Below are 13,239 nucleotides of genomic sequence, written 5' to 3'. Positions count from 1 at the left end.
TTAGACAGCCACAGCGCGACTGTTGAGGAAAGTATGAAGGAAACCAGGGAAATGGTGCAAGATCAAGGCAAGGACTTAGCTCGAGGTTTGATACTCTTGGAGGAACGGATAGATAAAATTGAGGACGAGAATAGGAAAGAAATGGATAAAGTATGCGTACAGATTGGAGAGACGCAGGAGAAAACGAGCCACGAAATCATGACCTTAAAGTCGGAGACCCAGGATATTACCAAGAGGTTAACCGAACTGTCAGAAAAGATCGCAGAAACTGAGGGTGCGATTACACTCAGTGAGCAGTCAGTAAGACAGGAAGTTAACGAGGTCATAGAGGGAAAAATCCAGGCAATTAAGACACAGGGCGAAAACTTGTCGACCTTGGTCAAAATGCTAGTCGACAAACAAACTGAGTCCCAGGTAGCCAGAGGAATTAGGACACAGCCGCAGCACGAGCCGACACAGACCGAGCCGATAACCCAAATATTTAACATGGAGAGGACAATGCCCGAAAGTACGCAAAGAACTGAAGCTTCCACGCAAATCATAAACATCGTGCGTACGAATGACGACCAACCGAAAAAATTCAGTGGAACGTCACAAATAACACCAAAAGTCTATCTTAGGGAATTGAAACAATATTTCCAAGACATTAAAGCCCCTGAAGAAAAGAAACTACGCATAGTAGAAAAATATCTCGAAGGACAGGCGAAGACCTGGTACTACGGTTTCGTAGATACTTTTAAGACGTTCGCAGATTTCGAGAAGGCTTTCCTCGAAAGGTACTGGTCCTTATCCACACAACAAGCACTCAGAATGGACTTGTACACTCGGAAGTACATGTCGACACAGCCCACACGATACTTAGACTTCTTCCTAACACAGCTCGTCAAACTTAGGCAATTAGATTCTCCAGTGTCAGACGCAGAGATCGTTCAGACGATAATCAAACAATTTCCGTCGGACGTGCAGAGAATGCTCATTACAGCAAGGGTCGATGATCCAGCCCAAGTTGAGGCTATATTAAGGGAGCTAGATGCTACATCCACTAATAACGTACCGCAGAGAGTGACCAGGCAAACGCAGGAACATAGGGCTTACCTAGCTAATGCCACCAGCGAAAATGCACGAGGCAATGTGCAGGTAAACGGCCCGAATTCAGGTGCTGTACCGCGGCGAGATACGAACACGAGACGCCAGGAGGAAGAAATCCAACGTCCGTGGTTTAGAAAACCTAACTACCCAGACAGGCGACCGCGCTACCAAGACAGGCAGCCATACCAACGGAGGTACATCTCACGTGACAGAAGGCGATGGGAAAATGCAGGAAGAGATAGGCCTTACTATCGCGATCCTGAAAGGAGATGGAATGAGAGAAGGAATTACCAGCGAGATAGGAACTCGGACCCGAGGTATCAAGAGGGGCGCCGATACATCAATGAACTGAATAACAAACAGCAGCGCGATCCGTGGAAGCAGGCGATCGAATCCCAAGACATGAACCCGGATATCACGGGGGCCGAAAGCCTTGAGTTCCAGCAAACAAGAAGGAGAGGAAGCGAGGACCGCAGACCGCTCAATCCGAATGCACCGACGTACGAGGGGACCGGTGCTAGGAAAAAAAAAACTTCAATTTCGAATTAGTAGCTCCATTAGACACTGACTCAGCCATAAATTTTACCATTGAGAATGAAGAGTGGGAAGTAGCTAAGGTAGACTCATGGATAGCGCAGCCTGAGGACTTATTAAGTGATGAATTCAAGCAGGAGAGCCCACAAATTTTACCTCTACCTGTGATTAAAGTCAAAATTAATGAAACAAGCATTTTAGGACTGTTAGATACTGGTGCGAGTATCAGCATTATTTCGAGGAATCTGTTTAATGATTTGAAAGAGAGAATGAGCCTACCTGAGATCCCGGTCTCGACAGTAAAAATAAAAGGAATCGTGCCAGACAGGGTGACTACCTGTAAGTCCCAGACATACCTGGAGATGACAATAGGGAGCTCAACCTACAGTCATACATTCATCATAATGGCCAGAGTTAATTATAACGTAATTCTTGGAGCTGATTTTCTAAGGGATACACATGCCGTCATTGACCTTGCAGGGGGCGTTGTGAGATTCCGAAGGAATGGAGTTCACGACAAGGTGGCAATAAATCCGGAAACTGATGAGGACGAAGCAGATGACAGTACTGACGGAGACTTCCACGATATCTTAAGAGCCGAGCATGCGGATGAACAGTTAAATATTTTGGACCAGGAGGGGATTTTTACCGACATTTTTATGGTTGATACTGCAGAAGATATTGAAAATTTAATCAATGACAAAGTTGCAGAGTTTAAAGGAACGAAAGAACAGAAAGATCAATTAAGAGCCTTCTTAATTGAACATCAGGCCGTGTTCGATTCCAAAGTAGGCCTCATCCCTAATTTTACATATGTTTTCAATGTTTTGGACTGGGAACCATACAAACGTAAGCCGTATCCAGTGCCGGAGAAATACCACGAGGAGGTCAAGCAAATTATCAAACAAATGGAAGAAAACGGGATCATCTCGAAGCGACCTACTCCGTACGTGAACAGCCTTGTCATAGTAAAGAAAGCCGACAATTCCCTGAGGCTGTGCCTCGACGCGCGTCAATTAAACTCCAAATTAATCCCGGAGAATGATCAAGCCATGCCTATTAAGGACGCAATTCGTCGATTTAGAGACATGGAAGTTTTCACAGGTGTAGACCTGACCAGTTCTTTTCACCATATCCTTCTGCATGATAAGTCGAAGTTACTAACAGGGTTTATGTTTGATCAACAGACCTATGTCTTTGAAAGACTTCCGTTCGGAACACGCAACTCTTCCAGCGCTCTCATACGGGCACTTGACAGGAACCTAACAGACGAAGTAAAAGCAGTTACTACTTTGTACATCGATGACATGATAATTGGAACTAAAACCTTTGAAGAAAACCTCCAAAATTTAAGTAAACTGTTTAAAAACCTTATAGAAACTGGATTCAAGGTGAATATCAAGAAATCACACTTCTGTCAGCCGGAAATCCTATTCCTAGGACACGTGATAGACGGCAAGGGAATCCGACCAAATCCGGTAAAGTTAGAAGCGATAAGTAACTTCCCTAGGCCTACCAAGGTGAAACATATCCGACAATTCCTTGGTATGTGTCAATTCTTTCGAGAACATTGTAAAAATTTCACCAAAATCGTAGCACCTCTACAAGACCTGCTATGTAAGAATAACAGATGGAAATGGACACAGGAAGCAGAGACAGCGTTCTCAAGTACTAAAGAACTGTTAGCCAGGAGCATACGATTAGCGTATCCTGATTTTAACAGACCATTTATCCTTCAGACAGACGCATCTAAAGTGGGCATAGGTGCAGTCTTATTCCAGGAACAGGACAATGAATGTAAAACCAAAGATTATTTAGGCTTTTACAGTAGAAAATTGAGGTCGCACGAACGGAACTACACAACTACAGAGCTGGAAATGCTAGCCATAGTCCAAGCCCTACAGCACTGGCGGAAAGTTATTTATGGGTTTCCAATCGTCATAAGAACTGACCACAAAGCTTTAACGTTCATGTTAAAATCAGCTGTTTCATCTGACAGAATTACTAGATGGTCACTGTTCGTGCAGCAATTTAATTTTACCATTGAACACTGTACCGGCAAGGCAAACATTCTAGCAGACGCCTTGAGCAGGAACCCAAATAAACGTGAAGAGCAGGTAAATTATGTGGACTTAACCCAGGAAGACCGAAATGTACTACTCCGACTGAGCCAGTTACCAACTTTTCAACAGGCTGATCCAATCTTACAGCCGATTATCCAGTATTTCCAAGGAGCAATTCAACAAGGAGACCCTCGTTATGACGAAATTCACAAGGCCGCACAAGAATATAGACTGTTAAATAATCAATTGTTAAAATATGCAGATAAGGATCATACTAAATTAAAGATTGTTGTCCCGAAAGAGTTACAGGAAGAGCTAATATGGCATGTACACCGTGTTATTGGGCATGGAGGTATTGATAAGACCGTTGCCACAATTCAGGAAACTTTCACCTGGAAAGACCTAAGGAAAACTGTCAGGGATGCAATAGTTACATGCGACACTTGCCAGCGTGTCAAGGCGAACTCCTACCTTTTAAAACAGAAACCAATTCCCATTCTACTGTCAAAGCCCCGTGAGTTATTCGCGATGGATATTTATGGAAAAATCCCGAAATCGAGGAGAGGCAATCAGTTCATATTAGTCACCATGGATGTATTTTCCAAATTTACAAACCTTTCTCCAATGCAAAAGGCCAATACTAGGTCAGTTTTAAGATGCATTAATAGGGAAATAATTCCGGCCATGGGAAAACCGGAGAAATTATTAACAGATCACGGAACACAGTTCACCTCCGCTGAGTTCAAAACAGGTTTAAGGCAATTAGGAATACAGCATGTTCTGAGTTCAACACGTCACCCAGAGTCGAACCCGGCAGAAAGAGTAATGAAAGTCATCGCAAAATTCAGCAGAATTTATATCCCAGAACAACATTGGCGATGGGTCGATATTCTCCCATTGATCACTGACTGCATAAATAATACTGTCCATGAAGCAACAGCGAAAATCCCAGCCACAGTGCATAATGGCTTACAACCGGCCAGAACGTGGAGCCCAGTCGTCAATTGTCCGCCTGAACCCCAATTATCTCCGGAACTATGTATACAGCAGGTACGGCAGCACTTAAGAGAGCAAGCTGACCGCAGGCTGAGGAGAGTTCGTAGAAAAAAATACCGCAAGCCATTAAGGGAAGGTGAAATGGTATTGATCCGTAGACCAGCCATCTCCGATCCTGAAAGGAAGTATTACGCAAAATTCGCACCATTGTACATCGGTCCTTACCGCATTGTCCAGGATCTGCAAAACAATGCATATAAAATTAGAAGTTTAGACGGGGATAACGAAATGATTATGAATGCAGCAAATCTTCGAACATATAAAATAGCACCAGGCGCAGCTCAAGTAAATCTCGTGGTAAAACCAAGGAGCTCAAACGCAGGAGAAGACCCGTGTACCGAAACGGAAGAAGAAGATGAGGAGGATGACCCGTGTACCGAAGCAGAAGAAGAAGATGATGATGACCCGTGTACCGAAGCAGAAGAAGAAGATGACCAGGAAACCCGATCAACGAACCCAGGAGACGACAGTCATTTCGAGATTGAAACAGATCAACAGACAGAAGAGAATTGTCCGGAATGCGAACAGAACTCAGCCGAGATACTAGCGGTCATGAAACAGATTGCAGATGACCTCGAGAAAGAGAACAAACTTTTAGAGAGAGAAATCAGAGAAAAACTCAGACATAAGCAGAGGTATACTTTATAGTTAGGAGTATACATTCGCTTATGGCTGCAAGTATGTCTAGAATATTATTGGTTGAATTGAGAAATCTTCCACTATCGCGTAAGATTTCTAACGGCGTAAGGGGGCATTGCACCCATAAGCGATTTTGCCTAATTTAATTCATAATAAAATTGAATATTTTCACATATGAGATACCACAGTAAGGCTGTGAAACTAGTAGGCACAAAGGAACTTTCTGGCGCCAGTCAGACGGCGAGAGAATCCATGAAACTCTTCTCTAGGCACGACCAAATTGTAAAGCACCCTTCCAATAAATTTTATGACACCGCCGGGGAGTGGGCACTTGCTGTTCGTTCTCATGAGAAAAGCACGCGGTGAAGCCTGACCTATTTAGCTAGGACAATAGAGGACCAACGACAGTAACCGCCAATTCGTGGGAGGAAGCGGATGCACCACGTTTTGGAAGAGCGCGAAAGTCTCAACCAATCAGAATATTCTAAATTTGAATGAGCTGTCATACCGGGAGATCTATAAACAGTATCTCGCGATCTGAAGCCCGATGTGGTAGTGAAAAACAGTGTCCTAACTTCTTCATAATATTTGGCGAATTATCAGTGCCAATCTGTGGTTAATCAGTGCCTAATTAATAAAATTCAACTTCGAACGGAGGAGTAATAGAACCCAGAATAAGGAGCCATCATGGCTGAACGAGGCCATCCACCGGAAGAAAATAACACCAGTGACGCGCATCATCGTGTGGATTATTCTATGATCATTTCCCGCGGCGCAACATCACATGTGAGTCGGACAGAATTTAGGAAGTTTTGAGTATAAATTTTGAAAACCATAACCTACGGATGTACGAGAAAGCGCTCCCAAGGACTAGATTATTACGCCACATCCCTTCCACGGAACTATTTTCCTGGTGGTGGGAGAAATTTTCATAAAACCCAGCGACCAGAGGGTCGAATTCTCAGTTACTTCACAGTGTTTTGAGTGTCTCAGTCTCAGTTATTCTCAGTCGTTCTCAGTGTTTTGAGTCTTACTCAGTTATTCTCAGTGTCTTCGAGTTCTCAGTGTGAATCAGTTACTCTCAGTTAACTCTCAGTGTTCTAAAGTTCGCAGTTCACAGTTGTTTTGAATACTCTCAGTTATTGTCTTGAGTACTTTAGTGTTATTTCAGTATTCTTAGTGAATCTACGTTTTGACAGAGTGACAGAGTGTGTCAGCAAAATGCATTTTTAGTCAGCTTTATTTTGGCTGGTACGAAAGCGATTAGACACTTGTAGGCATCTTAGAAAGCCTTGTATTATTTACTTGGGAGAATATGCATTTCATAAAATGAACACTTTCACAGACTTTTACTGTAAATGCAGGGAGTGTAGGCAAGAATTACACTTGCAATTTAAATGAACTCACATTACTAGTCGAGGGAAACAAATTCATGTTCCAGCAGATTTACATAAAAACATTTCTAACCAGTGGGGAGTGTTACATGTGAGATCAGTATATAAATTTTCTCCACAAACATAAACGGTATTTAGCTTGTTTCTACCATTCTACAAACTGTTCGGCAAGCTAGATGTTTACAGGCAGAAACTAGTAAGACAAACGGGAAGGTGATTGACTTTATTCAATGGAGGCCGCAACAGCAGACCTTGAGGGAACAGTTATGCCCCAGTAGGGTTGACGTACTATAAGCTGTAAGGTAAATAGAGCTGAGGGATCGACGAGCAGGCTACCAGGTGATCTTGCAGGTAGATAGCGAGGAGACCATCCTTCCACACAAGAGGCAGGAGGCTGCAAGTGGCATCTTCTAAACTTTCACTGGAGTGAGAGAAATGCGAGTGTTTTTATGCTAATAATAAACGTGTGTCACGGCATGGCAAGTATGTGTCAAATTTGCGTGTGTATAAATCTGGAATACCACATCAGCTTGAAGATGGAATTCTAATTTCAACCATGACGGGGGCCGGTGGGTGAACCGCCTTGCTTCCACCATACAGGTATGAGCATAATTAAATCATGTAAATAGATAAATGTAGGACCGTGGCAAAATCGATGATCAGTGTAGTTTAGAGTACTAAGTAGGGTTGTAAATAATTCACGGTTTTTATAATTCTGATAATAATAATAATAATAATAATAATAATAATAATAATAATAATTATAATAATAATAATAATAATAATGTTTATGTTGCACTTTCAGATAGGCTTATTTTGTGCACTTTGTCTAAGTAGATGTTTGTTTGCGCGTATTTTATGGTTGATTTTTGTAGTATGTCATTTTGACAGTTAGGCAGATATGATTTTGATCTACGAGTGTAATGTCAGTTTATTATTATTATTCTTCATGATTTTTTTAGATCGATGGTTTTTGAGTCATTCTTTCTTTTGTTGGAGTTTTGATCGTGTGGACGCCATCGCGATGTTTTCAATGTTTATTTTGTGTTGCGCATTTCAGTTTTGTTTTACGTGGCGGAATCATCCTTTAGATGACCGGTTTCGATTTGTTTCTTATCCCGCGTAGTTTGCGACGATCTTGGGTAGACGCGAGTATTTATTTTGTGTAGTTGCGGCTACGCACGTTTCAACATTTGTGTTTTGAGAGGCAATCTCGTCATTTTCCTTTATAGTAACAATGAGCGCCATTGATGAGTTAGCTCTGTGTTTTGTGATGTGTTAACAGTGAATGATCGAGAGATCCAGTTAGATGATTAATATCCCTGATGATCTACGTTGATGAAGGAAATATGATATTTGAACCATGTCTTGAATTTACATGAGAAGTCGTAATGTGCACGACATATATTTTTGCCCGCCGGGTACGAGCGAGGCTGTATTGTGAGAATAATGAATAATAATGACGTCGCGAATTAATGAGGAAATAGAAGTGTGAAATGAAGAATTTAACCACGTGCGTTAAATGTATTACGACATGGGTCATGATACTACAGGCAGGAGCCTGTATTTGTCTAAATAATTCCAGGGAGAATAGATGCTCGACAAAATAATGCTAGCCAGTGTACCATGTGAACAGAGAGACGAATCAATGTGTTTTGAATATTTATGTAGAGTCACGGATAACGTGAAATAACAGTAATTTTTCCATCAAAGTTAAATAATATTTATGTCCAGACATTTGTCGTCTGAAATTTGAGATTGCCGTCAAATTCGCAATATTTTGCTACTCGCAGCGGGGTATATTTTTCTAGTAATTCCGAGTTTGTTTTGCGCATTCTATCCTTATTTAATTTCCTGTAGGCCGCGATGGTGGGATCCAGTTTTGATTTTTTTGTTTTTCTTTTTGAGTGCACCTTTGACCGTGTATTTGTAGGACGCAAGCGTATGTGAATTATTTATATTTGTTTTGGTGTTGTAAATAGATAAGTGCAGCTAGGCTAGTTTGTTTTGATTTCTGTATTTTATCGGAGCAGTGTTTCTCCGTTAAGTAACGTAATGATGTAAATACCATTTCAGATGTTAGGTTTATTGGGTCATCGATTATGTCACCGTCGAAATAGTAGTGGTATGCTCATACCAGGCATATAAGTAATTACCAAACTTTCTTTTAAAATCCACTACATTTTTATTTTGAAATGAAGCGATCTTTAAATAAACCAATTGTATAAAACTGCCGCAAGAAATGGTGAATAAGATGGTATCTGCCTCCATCTAGTGGTGATACCACAAATATGAATTTATAATGAAATGCAGTTAGCGGCAAAGTCAATAGAAATTTTAATGTACAAAGATCGCTGTCATTCGATAATGTTAACATCAGGCACTTGGCCTAATTTTGTTTTATTTTAAGAGTCCAGTCTATCACAGGCAAGCAAGTGGAGTCTAACGTAGATGAGTGGTTGGATGCACTCAGAGTGATGTTTCGATAATTGATTTTGTTTAATCATGAGGTGTTGTATAAGACAACGGTTATGTAGGAAATGAAAGTGATGTTCATGGTTGTTTTGTTCTGTTTTCTAAGAATTATTTCCTTAAGTGTTACACTTGCTTAGTGCAGTCCAAGTTTATTTAAATTTGGGTATTTTTCCCAAATGAACCTACATGTGATAAACATTTAATAACTCTTATAAGTCAGTGGATTGATCGACGTAACAGAATTTAATTTACTTTGTTGTGAGTCAACTATGTCAATTTATTAATTTGAATATTTGAGAGATTGTTTCTCTATTATTTATTTCAATATTTCAAGTAGGTGGTTTTTCTGACCAGAGTTTTAATGGAGTCATTTTGTACAACTTGAAGACTATGTCAAGATAGTCTGGAATATGTAATTAAGGTGTTTGACCTTCAGTCAGTTTATTCAGGCAGTTTGTGTTTGTTTTGTAAGGCAGACCTTCAATTTTTAATATTTTATTTAATCACTTTTATTTTCATTTGTTTACATTTTTTTTATTTTTCACTAGTTCAGATCTACGTCCATTTTAGCACTTTGCATTTTATTTGAATAAATTAGTCTTTTATTTTAAATTTTAATTCAGTCTTGGGTACCGTCATTTTAGTTAGTTTACCCCCTTCTTTTCATCTCCCTCACTCCTCTATCAGCGGGTGGCCTCTCCGGGGATATCGAACGGGCACGACTGAGAAGAAGAGTCTACATGCAGCGGTGAGTATGATTTATATGTCATTTATTACAGGAGCAGCCGGCGCAAAGAAGAAAGAAGAGATCACCGCAGTTGGTGCCTTAAAAGGGCACAATATAAAGGACCCCTTCTCAACATAATGGAAAATTCTTACATACATTCAGATCAGTATTTCAATTCAAACTATAATCTTAACTCTTACAGTGCCAAGACGCCGATGCATCGGCACTTACATTCTGCATGAAAAATGCCAGGATACTGATTCGATCGGCACCCTCTTATAAGTGATGTAGTTATGCAGTAAGGCGCTAGATTGCACCACAAATCAAGTAGAAAGGAAGCAGAATGTTTGTAATTCTTTTTTATGTCATTAGATGGCACTGAAATAGCTTCATTTTTGCTAGTTTACTCGTCCATTGTGCGTGTATGGTCTGTGACCGCTAATTAAAATTACAGTGCTAAAGAACATGACAGTGAATTAAATGATTCTTGGACTGAACGCATATTCCCAGAAAGTAATGTTGTCCTTCCATTTTTATGAAATCCCTGGCCCACAGCATGTACCTCAACCTGATGCTCCACCCATAGAATATATCAAACTGTTCTTTACACTTTCATTCCTGACACTATTAGTAACAAAGACTAACAGATATGCTTCACAAACTATAAAGAAATATGAGAATAAACTTTCACCTGCATCAAGGCATCCAGCTGGCACAACACTACAGTTCAAGAAATGAAAGCTTTCTTAGCTTACATACTGAACATGGAACTGAACAAGAAACCTACATTAGCTAGTTACTTACTGGTCAGCTTCATTCTCCGAAAGTTCACCTTGGTTAAAGCACATGTTTGCCAGAAACAGATTTCAGCTTCTGTTGAAATTCTTTCATGTTGCAGACAATAGAGGCCTTGCTGCCCCTAATGAAGCAAATTGACCATGCCAATCGAGTTTCAAGGTACCATTTCACTCCACATCAGCAACTATCTGTTGATGAAAGTTTGGTGGGGACGAAGAATCACACAACACTCATGCAATACCTGCCAAATAAGCACCACCACAGGTGGGGCATAAAACTTTGGATGATATGCGATTCAATAGTGAATTACTGCTTAGGATTTTATGTGTACAGACGTGCAAAATGTCAGAAAGGTAAAGACAATATTGCAAAGCATGGTTTAGGGTACTGTGTGGTATTGCACCTGCTCACTATAGGTAATTATTTTCAGAAAGCATACCATGTGTTTGTTGACATTTTTTTTTAATGTTAGTCCCATTAGTGAAAGATTTGTATAAAATGGGGAAATTCATAACAGGAACTGTACTACGAAACAGAAAAATGCCAGGATGCCGATTCAAACGGCACCCTCTTATAAGTGATGTAGTTATGGAGCAAGGCGCTAGATTGCATGACAAATCAAGTAGAAAGGAAGTAAAAGTTTGGTGTTGGGGATAGAAAATACTTCAGGTCAGGGCCTGTGTTAGCTATGGGCTGACAGAGGAATCCTGTCCTACTGACCAGTGAAGGTAGGGGCGCTGATAAAACTTTCACAACTAAACACCATGGTCAGCAAAAAGAAATTACAAAACCAGAAGTGGTGTGTAATTATAATAAATACATTGGGGAGATTGATACTAGTGATATGATGTTGTACACATACCCTGATGAGAAGAAAACTAAAATATTGGAAGAAGGTAACTTTCAACATAATTATAATTTTGTGTGGCTATTTCTAGTTGGGTTGTAAAGCACACCCTCCGATGAATGTGGGAGGCATCTGCCATGTGTAGGTAACTGGGTGTTATTGTGGTGGAGGATAAAATCCCCAACCTGACCGGGAATCAAGCCCGGGGGCTTTCTGAACCGAAGGCCAGTACGCTAACCAATCAGCCAACTTCCAACATTATTGCAAGGATGGTGTTAAATAGTTAAATCCTATATAAGGAAAATTTTGGAGGAGCTTAACACCCCTTGTCAAGACTGGCTTATACAGTGTCAGTCATTGAGACTTTAGGAAGTGAGTGGCTTGAATATAAGCAGTCTAGTGTGGTTTCATCTGGCAGCATGAGTGATGTAAATGGAAGTACCGGTACTTCTACTAAAGTTCAAAAACTTCCTGAAAAAATGAAAAGAGTCTAACTGTGGAGTGTGTAGTACCAAATCAAAAAGGTGTAGATCAAGAATAGTGTGTTGCGAATGCCTGCATTCAGATTGTGGTCCAAAACATAAATGCAATATGATCACATGAAATTTATCATAAAGTTCTGGTGGAGGATTTTGTAATAAATTAGGCTGTTTACATTCTTCATTTTATTATGGATATTAATTGATTTTGTATGTTCTTCTTATCTTCTGAACTGTTCTGTAGTAACTAGGCACAGTTCTCTCATATGATCACTATTACTCTCCTAAATTCATAAAATATCGAATCGTTGACAGGTTATACTGTTGGTGTCTTTCTCTCCACATGTTCCATGCTTTTGGAAATTAATTCATAAACTGGAAAGTAGGCCTACTTTAACAGTACAAATTAGTTTATATGATCCCAGATAAGAGATAACATTAATTATCTTCTCTTAGTCACTTTGGATTTAGTGTACAATGTGCTAATTCATTTCAAATTATGTTTTTCCTTTTTTTAATAACAAAATCATTATATTTTTGTATACAGTATTCCATGATTTTTTTTTCTTTTGAAACGCAAGTCATATTTTTATACTTCAATATCAAATTTTACCTCCATATCTTTTAAACTGAGACGTTTATTAATTTTTTTATACAGTGATGCAAAATCCATTGAAACATGCTTGGCATTCTATGCATATGATGACCTATTATGGGTCGGCATCCAATGGGTTAATGAAATTTTGGAGAAACCTAATATTTTATTTGACCTTCTCATTAACATAATCAGAAATTTTAAGCAAACAAATCAGAGCCTGATCTTTCGTTCCATTCATGGTACCTTCCCACAACAACAACCCCTATTCCCTCACCCCTCGGGCTGCGCCTTAAGATAGCCCCTCCTTCCTCCCCTCTCTCTCCTTTCGTCCTACTCCACTTTCCCATTTACTCCTCATTCACACCTACTCTCAGTCATGTCCTACTAGCTATGCTCTTCACACCACTGCACAAGGTGAGTCACACATAATATTAATGCTATTTTTCCAGCCCCTTGTTTCTCAGAAGTCCTCGCACTAATTTCTGCTTTTATTATTCATCAGGTCAAACTTGTTCCATATTGAACTGCGAGTCTTTACCA

The sequence above is a fragment of the Anabrus simplex genome, chromosome 2 (assembly GCF_040414725.1).
Source record: "Anabrus simplex isolate iqAnaSimp1 chromosome 2, ASM4041472v1, whole genome shotgun sequence".
Classification (NCBI taxonomy): Eukaryota; Metazoa; Arthropoda; class Insecta; order Orthoptera; family Tettigoniidae; genus Anabrus; species Anabrus simplex.
Note: the sequence above shows the minus strand (reverse complement) of the source record.